This window comes from Pygoscelis adeliae, unplaced genomic scaffold (assembly GCF_000699105.1).
Source record: "Pygoscelis adeliae isolate BGI_AS28 unplaced genomic scaffold, ASM69910v1 Scaffold62, whole genome shotgun sequence".
In the NCBI taxonomy this organism is placed as follows: Eukaryota; Metazoa; Chordata; class Aves; order Sphenisciformes; family Spheniscidae; genus Pygoscelis; species Pygoscelis adeliae.
Genome location: NW_008824401.1, coordinates 850,182 through 865,808, shown reverse-complemented (window position 1 = coordinate 865,808; position 15,627 = coordinate 850,182).

Genomic DNA, 15,627 nt, shown 5'->3' with positions numbered 1-15,627 from the left:
AGCTGTCTCATTAAGATAGCTTTTGGCCACCAACTTGCTGAAACCCCTCCTGAGAATGCAATGTTTCTCAAATAGTATATAATTTTATACACTGTAACTGGAAGATTAGCATAATTTCATCTTTGGCACAGTCTACTCTAAATAATGTAGCTCCATGTTTTCAACACCTTTAACAAGTTGGAAGGATCTTCCACCTTACAACCCAGAAATAATTCCTAGATTGAGAATCCCATGTCTTATGAGTTGAGATTTCCTCTATCACATACAAGAAATAAGCGTTTCCTAATCAAATGTTTGGATGAATGACTCTTCCCTGACAGACCTGAAGGTATTTCACTATGACCTTTGCTATCACTGACTTCATTGGAGCTATGCCATCACACTATGTGCAAGATGCTATTTATGAATTAGATCTCCCTTCTTAAATGCTAATATTTGAAGGCCTTCTCCCTCCCATGATCTGCTGATGCTGTGGGGCAGCAGAGTCTTTTCCTCATGCCTGAGAGAATATGAAGTTGAGGACATGATGCTTACCTTATAGCACCCACTCTATAACCTAGGCAGCATGCTCGTCTCCAAAGCTCATGTGTTACAGTCAGAATCCTGAGATGCCCAGGGGAACACTGCAATTGGACCAACACAATGTGATACACAGAACACCTTGACCAGAAAAAAAGAATTCAAAACTAACAGTCGAGGATATACTTGCCTTATCCTTGTTTATGCTGAGAGGATTAGGGAGATTATTACATCTTTTTCAAAGGACGTAGCATACAAAATTGTAGTTTTAGACATGAAAAGATTGATGACAAAAGCTTCCAAGAAAAGGTATTTTTGCTCAGTGATGCCTTTTTTGCTGGCATGGAAGTTTAAAAAGAAATGACTCCTAATTAAGATGGTCTTCTCTAAACTGCCAAAATGAAATTCTACATCATATTGTTTTGGAAACAATGAAAAATAATAGTGGTTTTATTGAGAATATGCTCCTGGGAATATCTGGTGGTTGTTAGCTGAAGTTAAGAAAATTCTGACTAGGTTCATGACTTTTCACAAACCCGCTAGCATTACTGAATCAACCAGACAGTTGACTGAGACCTTCCTAACAAGTACAATTCTAGCACTTTGCTATTCTGCTTGTCAGAAATCAACATGCATGCTCAAAAGTATTTCAAAGAATCAGCATTTTGAGATGAAAAAACTATTCTCTTGGAAAATCTCCAACCAGTACTACTTATAACTGTTTTAAGAGCAGAACACAATTTCCCTGTACAGCTGTCAGAAGAATAGTTTTTACTGTAATGGTTCAATAAGCAATTGTCTTTTTCCAAGAGCCCAGCTGACAAAAAAGTGGATTTGAGTTCATGTTTTGTGTGAAAAACCATACTACACACATTTGATAGAATTTTTTTAAATGCTGATCAAATGTTGCCCTAAACTAGTATATTATATTGAAATTTCAGATTCATAAAAATGAGCTTAGGTAACTGAGTTCCTCTCTGAAAATCATCATTCTGCCTGAAGCTTGAGCATGTTTGGTTTGGTTAGGTCAGCTGGATATTCCAGATCATAGCCGTAATAAGGATAAACTGGCGAAGATGCTCAGTGTACTAAGTCATTTTACTTAAAAAAAACCCTTTCTTACCTTAGAATTCCAGCTGAATGCACAAGCTTCAGAGAAATTTGGGAAAGCTCTGGAGAAAAAGAAACTCTGTGCACTCACCTGAAATGACAAGTACCATTGCAGCATTATTATGAGTAAGTCCTCACAGTTAGAAGCAATTTTAGTTTTACAAACATGAAACAATTCTATGCAAATACCTCACCCAAGATAGAAAATTTTAGCCAAGACACTACTTAACATCATATCTAGTAACTATCTGCCTGAATTGCCATTAATGGGAATGGCAATCCCATATTTATTTGTCTTTTACTATCAAAGACTTTATTAACTTATTCAAAAGATTAAAAAGCCTGTTCCCTTCACCATTTCCATGATGCTCATTTCCTGTGCAGTAACTCTTAATATAATTTCCCAAATATTTACAACACGAAGATACAAACAGAAATTCAGATCAAAATAATTTACATTTGGGAAATGAAGTATTACTGCAACACCACATAGCTTTTATCATTTCTAGATTTATTTCAACTGTTACTGCGACATATATCAGGGATTTGGTTTTGCATCTTTTTGGAGAAATGGGATGTCCATCATTTTAGCTGCTTAAGTGACACTTGGGAGACCCTGAAACTTCAGAAAATGGGAAAACCTGACTATTATAGGTCATTGGAAGCATAGTGCAGAAAAACCTGGTTCTGGCATCAGTCCACATCACAGGGCTGAGCTGGTGCTAAAAAGTGCAAGTGGTTGTCAGCTGGGCCTAACAGGGCTAAGAAAGCATCTCTGTACCATGCTTTAAAGGACTTTGGATCACATGAGAGTTTATTAATTCAGCTAGATCACTTGGTCAGAGCAAGCTAGCTGCATGAAATTTGTAGTCATCATGCCCCCTTAGAACCCAGACTGCTGGTAAGCACACTGTGGAGAAATTCAGTGTTCCTGCACTGTTAGCATAGGCATGGCTAGGCATTTTGGCTCCAGTTCAGCACCAGCATTTGAAGTGTATCTGAAAAGGAAATAAGTTAAGGACTGTATGATAGAGCACTATAGTGTGAAGGGCAAGTAAAAGAGGAGAGAGAATGAAGAGGAAAATAGAAATGAAATGGTTAGTGCTACTAGCCTAGAGATGATATGGGAGCTGTTGTAAGATCACAGGGCTCCATCCTCTCAGTATGAATCATTTACTCAGGTCCATACGTTATACCAAATAAAAATTGAGTTGAATTACAGAATACTCATTCCATTTTGAGGGTCTAAATAGTGTTCAAGACGCTCAAACTTTGCTTTTCTGGTTTATGAGATCACCAAATCCCTTTACTGGCATTATAGAATTATAGCTCACAGCTGTCTGCTATTTATTCTGTGTATAATCTCCCTATTTTCAGGAAGTCATAAAGTGTGTATGAAAGGTTCCTTAAGGGACGAAACTCAGTATAAAAAAAACCTCAAGCCTTGAGTGATTTATTTCACAAAATGATTTCATAAAGTAAGAAAACCACTGCTGCTAGTCTTGGTCTTGTTTAAACTGTAACAGAGCCAAAGCATGAATAGTTAATAGCAGTTCTCTAAACATTCGGGCTCCTGGAAATTGAACAAAAGTAAATACCCACACACATATATGGTCATCCCCAAAGGATCCAAAAGTCCTTTAAGAAATTAATGGTCCAAATTTCTCAGTCAGAAATATATCCTTAATGCAAACACATGCTTACAACCTTTTAGGAATCATGACATAAATAAGATCATTATTTCTAATGGGAATCTGTTTAGTCTGTATTAATAAATATGTAACCAATTACTTTTCTTTTTAAAAATATTCTTTACAAAGCACTAAATGCAAAGCAGACCATAACTTGTTTGCTCTGTATTTTCCTTGCTTTAGCAATTTCTTCACAGAAGGTAATGGAATAAGTAAATTCAGAATTATTACTCCACACACATCATTATGAATCAGGGCCATCTTAACCACATGTAACCAGCATGCATGCACGTGAAGAGGACTTTCTTCACTTGCACAGATCGATCACAGAAGTACAATGAGCCTGACATTAGATGTACCACACATGGATAATTTCCCCTCTGAGTAGGCCCGTACCTTAGGAGTACACTGAATCGCAGGGGTTCATGGGAAGAGTAACTGCAACTTTCTTATAAACTTAACCAAACAACAGAGCTTCTAGAAATAACAGCAGGCAAGGACCATCCTGATTCATCTGTAAATCAACTTTCCTCCTTTGTGCTTGAACCCAAAACAACAAACTAGCTTAACTGTTAAGTATATTGAGAAGAAAATTAGAAGAGCAAGACATTTAGTCCTCAAAGGCAAGAGCTAAAACTCTGTAAATTATAAACCTAGAGGGACAGATAGAATCTGATTCTACATGAATAGACCTAGTTTATTTCAGCAGCCTTGCCTGCTTTAATGGGAATTCTTTTTGTGTAAATAAGATTGCTTGCATTGGGCTGACTTTTCAAGGGAACCTAAATAACGCAGGGATACAAAACCTACTGGGTAAGATTCACATTTAAATTAATGTTCCTTTCTACTGCAAGGACAGTCTGTAGTCTTTTAGTGTAAATAAGAATAAAATCCTTAAGCTTTCAGTGGGAGAAAAAGTAACTTAGTTAAGTTCCTTTGAAAATCCAAACCAGAATTCTCAAGAGGAGAACATAGCATAAATAATAACATGTTTCTTTATCAGAGCTCTTTCATCCATCAAACGCTTGGAATCCTATACCATGCAAAAGTACCGAATAAGGGTGCGTGCACTTTAGGATTAGAATAATGCAGGCACATTTTGTATAGACAACCAGAAATCCCATTAATGTCAACTTTTTAACAGCAATGCATGTATCTATGTTTCATACTTAGGTAAACGTGCTCAATTCATATGGTTATTACGGACTTCCACTATGCACCTAAATAATTACACATGTTGAATTGCAGCTTGAGGCTTATACTTGCAGTATACTCGGCAAAGATGCATTTATTCTACACTTCTTTTTTAATTCATTTTAAAGTATAGATTGATAGAGTGGCTGACCTGGTAAAAAACATTTTAGATAGTGAAATATAAAGGTTTTTTAAAGTATTCTTAATTTCTTTTATTTTAAACAAAATAGCTCTGAAAATCCATTAACTTCCTTTTTTTTCATACAGTATAATAATTATAGCTATGACTCATACAAATCAACCTTTCAGATATCTTGTCATAAAATAAAGGTCAAGTCACAGAAAATCTTAAAAGAATTTCTTCAAGAATATAAATGGATATCATTGTAACTTTCATTAGTTTTAGCTTTTAAAACACTTAGAACTTATTATTAAAGTTAATTTCTGATGACTGCTTTTGAAACTACAACCTTAAACTAGCAATACCATGTGGCTAGTGCTATACACGAAAAATCTTTATGACGCACACTAAAATGTTGATGGCACTGCTGTAATTTCATCAGTGGTTATCAATCAACAGTGCAAGAAAAGGTCTGCAGTTTTATACACCATCCTTTTATAATGCTGGCACCAACTTCCTATTTAGAATTACTCCGATCTTATTTAAAATGAAAGAAAATACAGAAAGAAGTGTCATACAATCCAACTTTAATAATCTGTTCATCATCAATTAGCATTGAGAATAAATTAACCAAGAAATTATAGACAATCATACAAAACTGCACAGACTCTGGCACTACAAATCTTTATCATATAATTATGTAGAAATATTATATTTAATTAGCCTCACTTTAGATGGTTGTTGCCACAGTTCAGATGAAAAAAGGCAAAGGGATGTTGATAAGTCCATCTGCTACTACAGCTTCTTAAGTCTGCCAGGTTTTGCTTCATATTTATGTTCTAAAGGTAAAGCCATACAGAACTAAAAAAAACTCTTCAATTGTCAGTTTAACTAAACAGAGGATAAAATGAGTGGCATAGTATAAGTGGAGCTCTTGGGTGAACTAGTAAATAAAACCAAATAATTTTGTCTAAAAATTAATCAATGCATGAGGTTTGACACAAAGGTCATTTTAGAGGCAATAAATGTGTCACTGCCACCTCTATATTCCCATCAGATTACTGTGACAATAAAATTTTATTACCTGTCTTTTAGGGAGTATAATTTAAATAAGATTGCCTGCAACCACATTAACCCTTACTTATCTTCTGTAATTTCCTCATAGATTTTTAACACACATATAAACATATATCAAAGTGTCAAGCAAAATTTTGAGTCCGGTACTTGAAAACATAATTCAAGTGAACTGACTGTAGTTTTGAAAGTGTCTCATTAAAAGACATTTAGCAAAAGAAAGGCATGGAGATAGCAACCCAGAGGCAGATGAATGGCGTAATTTCACCTCCTTCATTGCCAAAGGACTCACTTTTTCAGTTTAGATGAATCTATGCCTTATCAAGGCTAGACTCGATGATCTCAAGGGTCTTTTCCAACCTAAATGATTCTATGATTCTAAGGCTTCACCCTGAAACTGCACAGTAAAATTTGGAGGGTTGAAAGGGATGGGGGTGTGGACACTGATATCTGGATCAAGAATGATACAGAAGTTTTTAAATGTTCTTGACAAGACAGTTTCCTGCAGCTCACAGATATCACCATCCATAAAGTCCTGGGAGAAGGTAAGGAGCTCAAAATCATACAGTCTTTTTCAAGAGGAAGAGACAAAACCAACGTCGCAGGAGAACCCTGACTGGAGGATTATATTTGTGCTTCTTACACAAAGAGACTGACTACATAACAAAGTTTCATGTTTTGTACCCATTGGATACATAGTGCAGTCAGAATTTGCTCAGTTGTGCAATATATCTGGCTTTATTATAACAACTCCTAAAATTGTTGATGCAGGCCAGTGATGTGTTAAAATAAGCATGTAAAAATGGTGCATGCAACACATTCAGAGCCTGTGAGGATTCACTGAAAACAGACCCTATCCTTCCCTACAGCAGAAGAGCATAACGACAACCAGTTACCTCACTGAAGCACGCAGCATAGGCTGCATTCTTGTTGCACTCTTCTTCACGAGCATAGCTGATGTTCTGCTAAAATAAAATGTCGTCTCAATTATGTTTTTTTTTTCTTTTCACAGATGCCCTGTTACTTATGCTACTGAATTGTTGTACCTTTTAAAAGGCTGTCAATATGTTGAGCACTGAAGCCCACGTTATACAACATAATTTACCACTTGGTATTTCATGCAAAATCCACATTCCTAAGTGCAAAGACCACATTTATTCAAAGTGGATTTCATCAAAGATCTACCCCATTTCACAAATCAACTGTAAATGTAATCTACCTTTTTTATTTCCTTTTACAAGTTAGTTCAGAGAATGACAGTTTAAAGACTATGTAAATAAAGCATATACGTATTTTCTATTTCAGAATAATTACTAATGAATTATATAACCTGTGCTGTTGTAGCAATATAAAAAGTGAAAGAAATTAAAACATTACTAACGTGATGATTATTATTGCACAAGCATGCTTTAGTAAGACTGATACCAGAGGGCACGTTCATTCTTTTTATGGTGAAAAGTAGTGCAAGCAACATTTATGAGAAGGGATCTAAGTTTTAGTAATTTGCAGCACTGCAATTCTTCCCTTTTTTCATAAATCTTCTCAGTGTAATTCAAGAGGGTTCACAGTGTCCTTTCAGAAACATCATTGCTTCTGGTTTAAATCATTCAGAGGCTAGCAGTCAGAAGAAATAGTGGCAACAGAGATTTCTTATCTCATGGGAGTCAGACTCTGAAGCTGGAATCTTCAGCACACATTTCGCTCTGAAATTTCTTGTTCAGCAATTACATAAGCAGTGCCACTGTTGTTGTCTCATTAACAATTTATTCTTGAATTCCCAGAATTAAAAAGATTCATTTGTTAAGATGCTGCACAGTCAGAAGGATTAAAGGTTGCAGGAAGTTTAAAAAAGACTGTTCTACTCAGGGATATGAACCATATTCTTACTTTCAGCACCTTAGTCTTTCAAAAGTAGGTCTCATTCTTTAGGGTAGCTTAAGCATCAAGCTGAAACTTGCTTTCAAACCAGAAGCAGTGTATAATCTCTTTTCTCAGGAGACACTAGGCATTTGGGGTTGGATTCATTAGTGGAGTTGCTAAAAAGATAGCAATGACATGCAGTGGGATCTTCTTCTGCCTGATCTGATTTCATACATACTTTCACAGAATCATAGAATCATTTAGCTTGGAAAAGACCCTTAAGATCATCGAGTCCAACCATAAACCTAACACTGCCAACTCCACCACTAAACCGTGTCCCTAAGCACCAAGTCTTTTAAATAAGAACTAAGTCCTTTAAATACCTCCAAGGGATGGTGACTCAACCACTTCCCAGGGCAGCCTGTTCCAGTGCTTGATAACCCTTTCAGTGAAGAAATTTTTCCTAATATCCAAACTAAACCTCCCCTGGCGCAAATCTTTGGATTCAAAGAGCTTGTGATGTCTTCAAACATTTAGCTCAGTCTTTTAAAAGTCAATGCAAATGAATACAATGATATATTTGACAATACCAGACATCTTCAATAAAAACTTGCTCCAACGAGGTTTGAATTAATTTAAATGGGGGCCAGGATTTCACCCCTGACTGCAAGGTGCATTTCAGTTCACTCTATTGCACCCCACTCTGATGGCCTGTCATCAGAAATTACAATATTGTCAGCTTCACAGCCAAAAGTATGAATCAATGATGCAATCGTTCCTGTTTTCCTACATTGTTTTTCAGTACTATAATATTTAACAAACTTTGTTCATTAGTATGAATATTGAACATTTCTAGCCCTTCCATACCAACATTTAAGGGCGTATATATGCAGAAAATCTTCAAGGAATTAAGAAATCAAAAACATATGGGTAATAGACCTCCAGAAGAAAGTCTCTCTCTTTGTCAGTAGTTCTCTAGGAAGACAAAATCAGCCAAGGTGATAGATTAAGGTAGCTTATAGAGTAAATGAGGTTGACTTTCTGGTTTTGTGCAGTACAAACCAATGAAAATATAGGAAGTGTTACAAGTAAGCCATAGGAAATATGTTTATAACTATGTTGAAAAGTAATTATTAGAGATAGTCACTGTTAAAAGAAAAGGGGAAAAATATTTCCTTTAAACTAGAAATGGATATAGTTATATAGATATAGGTCAATGCTTAGGTATTGGGAGAAATCAGTGTGCCAATAGTTGATTTTATAAATAATTCTGAGAATTTATTTTCTAAATTAAGCCATTTATTGCTTAAATTTATTTGTGGATTTTTTTACATATTTTATTGGTATTTTGAACATCTATACATATTACAAAATGTATTTGAAATGCAACTGTATTGAATCTTGATTTACAAAGTGATAAAACTTTGTAAAATAATAATACTTCCATCTAACAAGATTCTTGAAACATATTTCAGTTTCAGTAAATCCAGAAGATCTCTATAATAAGATATATTGATTAGATAGATTTCCTTTTTGGTAATAGACTGCTTGTAAGTCACAGTGGGATATCAAGACCTGTGTGGCAAAATGTGACAAGAGCAATCTTAAAGACATATGAAAAAATTGAAAACTGTGAAAGCATAACTAAAAACACTCTTGTCTCTCATGTGTCCATGTTTTAAAAAAAGATTCTTGTGTATTTACAGTGGCTACTATTGTGAGAACCGAGGGTTCTCAGATTTCCCTATCTGAATGTTGATTGAAAAATTACAAGTATACATATGCATGAGTAGTATAGAAAAAATAGACAATGTAAAAAAAAAAAAAACCCCAACAATTGATACCAAATTTTTTCTCATGGTTTCACATTTTCTCCCAATGTTTTTGTTTTCTTTCTTTAAAAGGTAACCAGGTTACATTACATGCCAGCTGAAAGAGCTGGGATTACTTAGCCTAGAGAAGAGAAAGCTCAGGCTTCCTTATCAGCATGGAACAATATCCAACAGGGGGCTGGGATGGAGCCAGACTATTCTTGGTGATGCCCAGTGACAGGACAATAGGCAGTGGACACAAACTGAAATGCAGGAAATTCCACCTAAACATGAGGAAGAATTTTTTTACTGCGAGGATGGTCAAACCCTGGAATAGGTTTCCCAGAGAAGTTGTGGGATCTCCATCTGTAAAGATATTAAAAATCCAACTGGACACAGCCCTGAACAACACGCTGACCCTGCTTTGAGCACAGGGGGGCTGGACTAGACAATCTCCAAAACTCCCTTCCAACCTGAACTATTCTGTGATTTTTACTTCAACTACATTGTCACCTTCAATGAAACAGAAGTATTCTTTGCCTACCATAGAATATATATGAGAAAAACAGACTCACCCATACCTCTCCAATACACTGACTAGTCCGGGGAAACATGTAACCCAATAGCAGCTCCAGGAAACTATTGTAGACAAAAAACAGTGAAAGGCTGTTTGCACCTAAATAGAGATGAGAATGAATGCTCTACTGAAATGGTTTTCTGAGAAAAGTTCCTTAAAAAAACCACTAACAACCAAACAAAACCCCAATATTTTATCAGTATAATCTGAGTATTCTATGTTCTTATATTCACATGCAGTTTAATCAAAATAATAAAGAACAATATAAAGAATTTATAATCATGTTATCACTGATCCTAGACTGCTGTCATCCGTGGATTCTCCAGAAATATCTTTCTCACTATGCAGTACAGATATAGATCATCTTTTGCAAGCTACGATATCAAATGAGAGCAATCAGATAGTTCTACAATTATATGGAAAATTAGTTCCATTCTCTGTGAGATGCTTCCATTCTCTCCAATGATACTCTTTTGCTAGAAAATTTGTGAAATTGTTTTTGTCCCATTTTGTAATTTAATTATAGAGAAGAACATTTCCTATTCTATCTCTTCAGTTATATTTATAAATGGAAATAAACTCACAAATAGAAGGTTAAACAATTATGTTTAAGGATTTGGAATCTTTTTTCTTCTACAGTGAAGCGTGGTCTTTCATGGGGAAGGCCCATTGTGTGTCTGCAACAGTGTGCTTTTTTCCACAAGCAGTAAGATTCATCAAAAGAAAAGGAAGCAGCTGAACTTTCTAATGTCAAGCAGATAGAGCTGTAGCTGCATGCAGAAATGTGGGCACACATTTGGAGTGTAAATTGATTATATAAAGAGAATGTTCTTCAAATGTTTGGCATTTCTTTTCTTGTTCTGTCCTTTCACTTGTGTGAAATATTGGTGGGACTTTATGTTCCACAAAAATATAAATACATAGCAAGTGTTCTCAGAAAAACAGGACTTAAAATACATGCAGTGTAATTATGTCCCCTTCCAACTACCATGTGCAATGTAGTGGAGATAGGAATCAGTTCTACTAGCTTGCCTATCTTGGATAACTTAGATAACTACATGGATTCTTTATATAAAAAACTGATCCCCATGCTGTGCTGCAGCCTCAGGCTCCCCATAACATGGTCTTTTATTAAAATTGTATGTAATACGGATCTAGAATAATCACTTTTATTTCATTAAGTCCTCCATTTTCAGCTTCTCTAGCTATTGGCAAGGGCTTTTTGGTTGCTTTTTTTTTTTCATTTCCAGATAAGATTATACCTGAAAACATAATCTGGAAGCCTTTAAACAAGTTTTCATTCTCTAGTGCCTAAAGACAATTTTTTTTCTTTCTGATACTATAGGCTCTGTCCTCTGGTTTGTTAAAGTCCTATGTACTTGAAAGAAATGGTCAAAGAAATAGATAGGATAAAAAAATCCCTGCTATTGCATTTATGTCTGTTTATCTACAATGTCTTCACCGTTTCTTTCAATGTCGGTAACAGTAATACTAAAACAAACTAGCAAATGAAATATTAATGTAACAGCTGAGATGTTTCCAGTACTGCATTGTACATCCTAATTATTTTAAATATTAGTAGAATTTAACAAAATAGTACATAAAATACGTATAGAGCGTTAGACTGCGAAACAGGAATACCAAGCACTGAGGCAGACATCTGCTGAAGCAGACAAAACCCAGCAGAATTCCAGGATTTCAGGAGATATGACAGTGCAATCTCAACCATATCTTCTGACACTCAAAGAGCAAAAGGCAGCAATCCAGATGTATTTGCTACGAGGTAGTAAATGTTCTGGTGCATGGAATACATCTCAAACAACAGAAACTCCAAATTCACCAGAATCAATCAACAACCTGTTCTGTTTGGATATAAAACTGAATATGCAAACATCAAGGAATATTTCTCAAAAGAATCAGAATAGTGACAGTAACATGCATCTCTTACACAGTATATTTAATCAGCAGTTCTCAAAACACTTCAAAGAATACAAATATTAGAATCACAATTTTATTACTGTAAAGGTCAGTTAGAGAGAAGCAGTGATTTTCATAAGACTGTTGAGCAATCTGGGGCACAAATGGGAACAAAACTCAGATCTTACTCGTCCAAGCAGCACACTGCTTCCCTTCCCATAGGTGAAGCTATTCTTTAAAACCAGCATGTTACAAAGAACACAAAGTGTGTATTTATTGAAATAAAACAACAATCTGTCTTTACTCATGTATGATGTATGCCACTGTAATGTTTCAGGCAAAATACTATCAAGGAGCTTAAATACTAAGAAAGTACAAATAAGCTAAGAAAAAATACAGTGGTACTTTAAATGTAAATACTTAGGCAGTTCTATCAAGGTCAGGAGTACTATTAGGTCTGTGACTTGAGCTATTTCCTAAACTTACTCTATAACTTTCTTTAAAGCCTTCTTTAGATTATTTGTATATGGATAAATTAAATTATTGCAAATGTGTATCAAATATTAAATCCATTAATATGAAGGTTTCACCTCAACTTGTCTCTATCACATGTCAATGTCTCTATCATATCTAGATTCATACTGTTTCAAGTACACCGATGAATAATGCAAAACAATAGCCAGCATAATCCATAGGGGCGTCCTCATGCAAGGTTTGTTAAATGCTGACTGACCTCCGGCACTCAGAAACTTTCAGTGTCTTTAGATGCTGATATTTCTGTCAGACAATATGTGCAAATCCCTTGCCAGAGTTCTAAGGTGAAACTGCTTAGCACTAGGGATTTGTAAAGGAAGCCTCAAACCACTTGAAACACACCTGATTTCAGATCTCATTTTATAACCCAAATCAGAATTGAAGTTCTTGAACCCTCTACTGAACACCAGCTTAATTTGAAACTTTTTTTCCCTACCATGAAGTAGAAGAAAAGTTTCATTTGAAATTAATTCTGCAATGTCATTAAATCTAGAATGTAAAACTATGCATTGTACAAATCTAGAAGTGTTGTTAAAAGAGAAATACTGAAAGCATTTTAACACTAATATTCAAATCATATTTAGGCTTTATTATTACCTATTCAAAAAAGATTCATCAAAATCATTAAAGATACCAGAGCAATGCATGTTATATTATGTACATATATATGCCTGAAATTATATGCCTACTTATGTCAATGCAAACGCACGCATAGATTATAGGTTGTTAGGACTTTCACATCAGAGGTGTTAGGAAAGTTTCAACTCTTTAGTTTATATAAAACAGAATCAGACGGCGGTTGTAAGCATATATAAAACAAGTTATACAAGGTATAACTGGTGTGTTTTTTCTAATCTTAATTTTCTTATTTTTTCTTTTAGTCTTGTATCTCTATTATTTTTCTAATCATATGTAATACCAATATTATCAGTCATACAGGCATTATATTCTTTAAACCACTGTAGTTTCACAGAAATGATTTGTAGATTCAGTTCAAAATACATTTTACATTTTATAAAGTATTTTTAAGTTTAAGAGAGTTCAAGTTTTGTAGCATATCGGAGTAGTATTATTTTACTAGAGAATATAAACAAGATTAGAAAAATACTCACGAACTCATACTGATGGACTCATACCTCAGTCTCAGCTGCCTGCACAGGGTTTTAATGGAAGAGTCCATATAGGAAGATTATTTATTATGGATTAATAAATCACTTGGGGTTACACACTGTGGTGTCACTTGTTTTATTTATCAAATTCGATATGACAATTTTTATGTTGAGTGAAGTAGAGCTTTACCAAATAAGAGCTACGCCAAAATCTACCCAATACTGCAAAATCCCTAAAATTAGCTAGATTTGCAAACAATGTTTGGATTAGTTAGATTAACTGAGCTGAAGAGATTTCAGCAAAAGTCTGTAAGGCTCCAAAGAATCAAATGAGGAAGAGAAAAACTCAGATTTTTTCTAATCTAACATAGTTCACAATCAAACCTGAGGATGCAAGTAAGACAGTTCTCAGCTGATCTCATCTGAGATGGTCATCATGACTGAAAACATCTTATTTCTACCTCCTCCTCTTCAAGTAATGCAATATTGATGAACTTGGTACCAAGAGACGTGGATGGTGTAAGTGGTAACATTAAAAGAACCCAGTTAGTAATACGTGACTCTGGAGTCAGAGCTACTAACCGAATCAATCAACGAATCAATGCAGCCAGCAAGCACTGCAGCAAGTTGAGTTGGTTCTCTAATTCCCTGGTCTTCTTTTTAGTTGCAGTGGTTTCTCCCTCTTGCTTTCACTGTTTTAATTTTATTTTTTTATTTACAAATTAACACCTCTCATCTAAGCGTGAAGCAAAAAAAAAATAATACACAACGCTATAAAAAAATCACAAATGACAGTAGCTCACAGATGGGATTAGAGCTGTTGTTACGTGTTGTCTGGAGAAGAAAGCAACGTAAGTGAGAGGGTTAGGTGGCACAGCGCTAGGGCTGCCACTGGCTTTGCAACTAATTAAGAGCTGTGAAATGAGGTGATTCTGCAGACACAGACTGAATACAGGGAAGGATGTGAGCGATTGTTCTGGGGGAAAAAAAAAATACTTGAAAGCAACTCAGGTAGTTTGTGAAAGCTCAGTTCAAGCTGAGAGGCCAGAGGAAAAGCAAGTATATATTAACTACTTAGTATAGTCTGAGGGAGATTTCGGAGTGAATTAAGTTGGAGACATCTGTCCTCTTCTGGCTACAAATACACTGCTGAAGAGACTGTTGTCCCCAGCTACTTGTTACAGTCTCCCTGCTGGAATTTACTGCATCCGTGTTACTGGCAGCTGAATTCCTTGCTTAATCACTCCTTGATGCACTGTTTTACACAACTCACGCCAATAAGACTGATATGAATTAGTGAGCGACCACAAAAGCAGCTCAGCCAGCCTATTTAAGACACCACTGTCCTCGGGTAGGAGTGCAACGATGAGCAGAGTGGGTTGTGAATCTATTTAGCCAGCTCAACTCCAGCCAAAAGAGGACACACAAAGCTACGAAAACCTGTAATTAAGCTGGGCAAATGACTTGTGGGAATCACAGAAATTTAAAAGGAAAGAAGGCACTCTGAGTTCTCAACGCGAGACAGTTCAAACTGTGGATGAAGCAATATTAAGAGTAGTTTAAGTAGGACATTAAACTAAAGATTCAGAGAGGGGTTAAGATACCACTGAAACAGGATGCCTACATTTATAATGGTTGCTCTAACCACTTCTGGCACATAGGTAAATATTGCTGTAAATACATACTATTCTGATACTATTATATATTAGTTTATCCTTACTACTTACACTAAAGATACTAAATCCCTGATAAAAATCTATTTTTTCAATGTATACTCATAATATTTAAGAAGTTATTACTAATTTCAGAACAATCGTATTCCATTTATCCTTATTTTAAAAAGTATAACCAAAAAATCCTTAAATTCTGGGAGATAACTGAAAGTTATTGTATTTTTTCCTGAAGTGAAATGAAAACAAAATAGATTTGCTAGCAGTAGGGTAGTTTTTAATTAAATCTTGTGTAGTACTGAGTGATTGCCCCTATATTCCCTTTATTTTATTCTAGCCTTTCAAGACTTGAAGACTGTAGCTTAAAAATAGTTTTTTTTTTCTGCATTTCAGTGACTTTTAATTTCTTGTGCTCTGTATTTGTTTTCATATTGAATTAC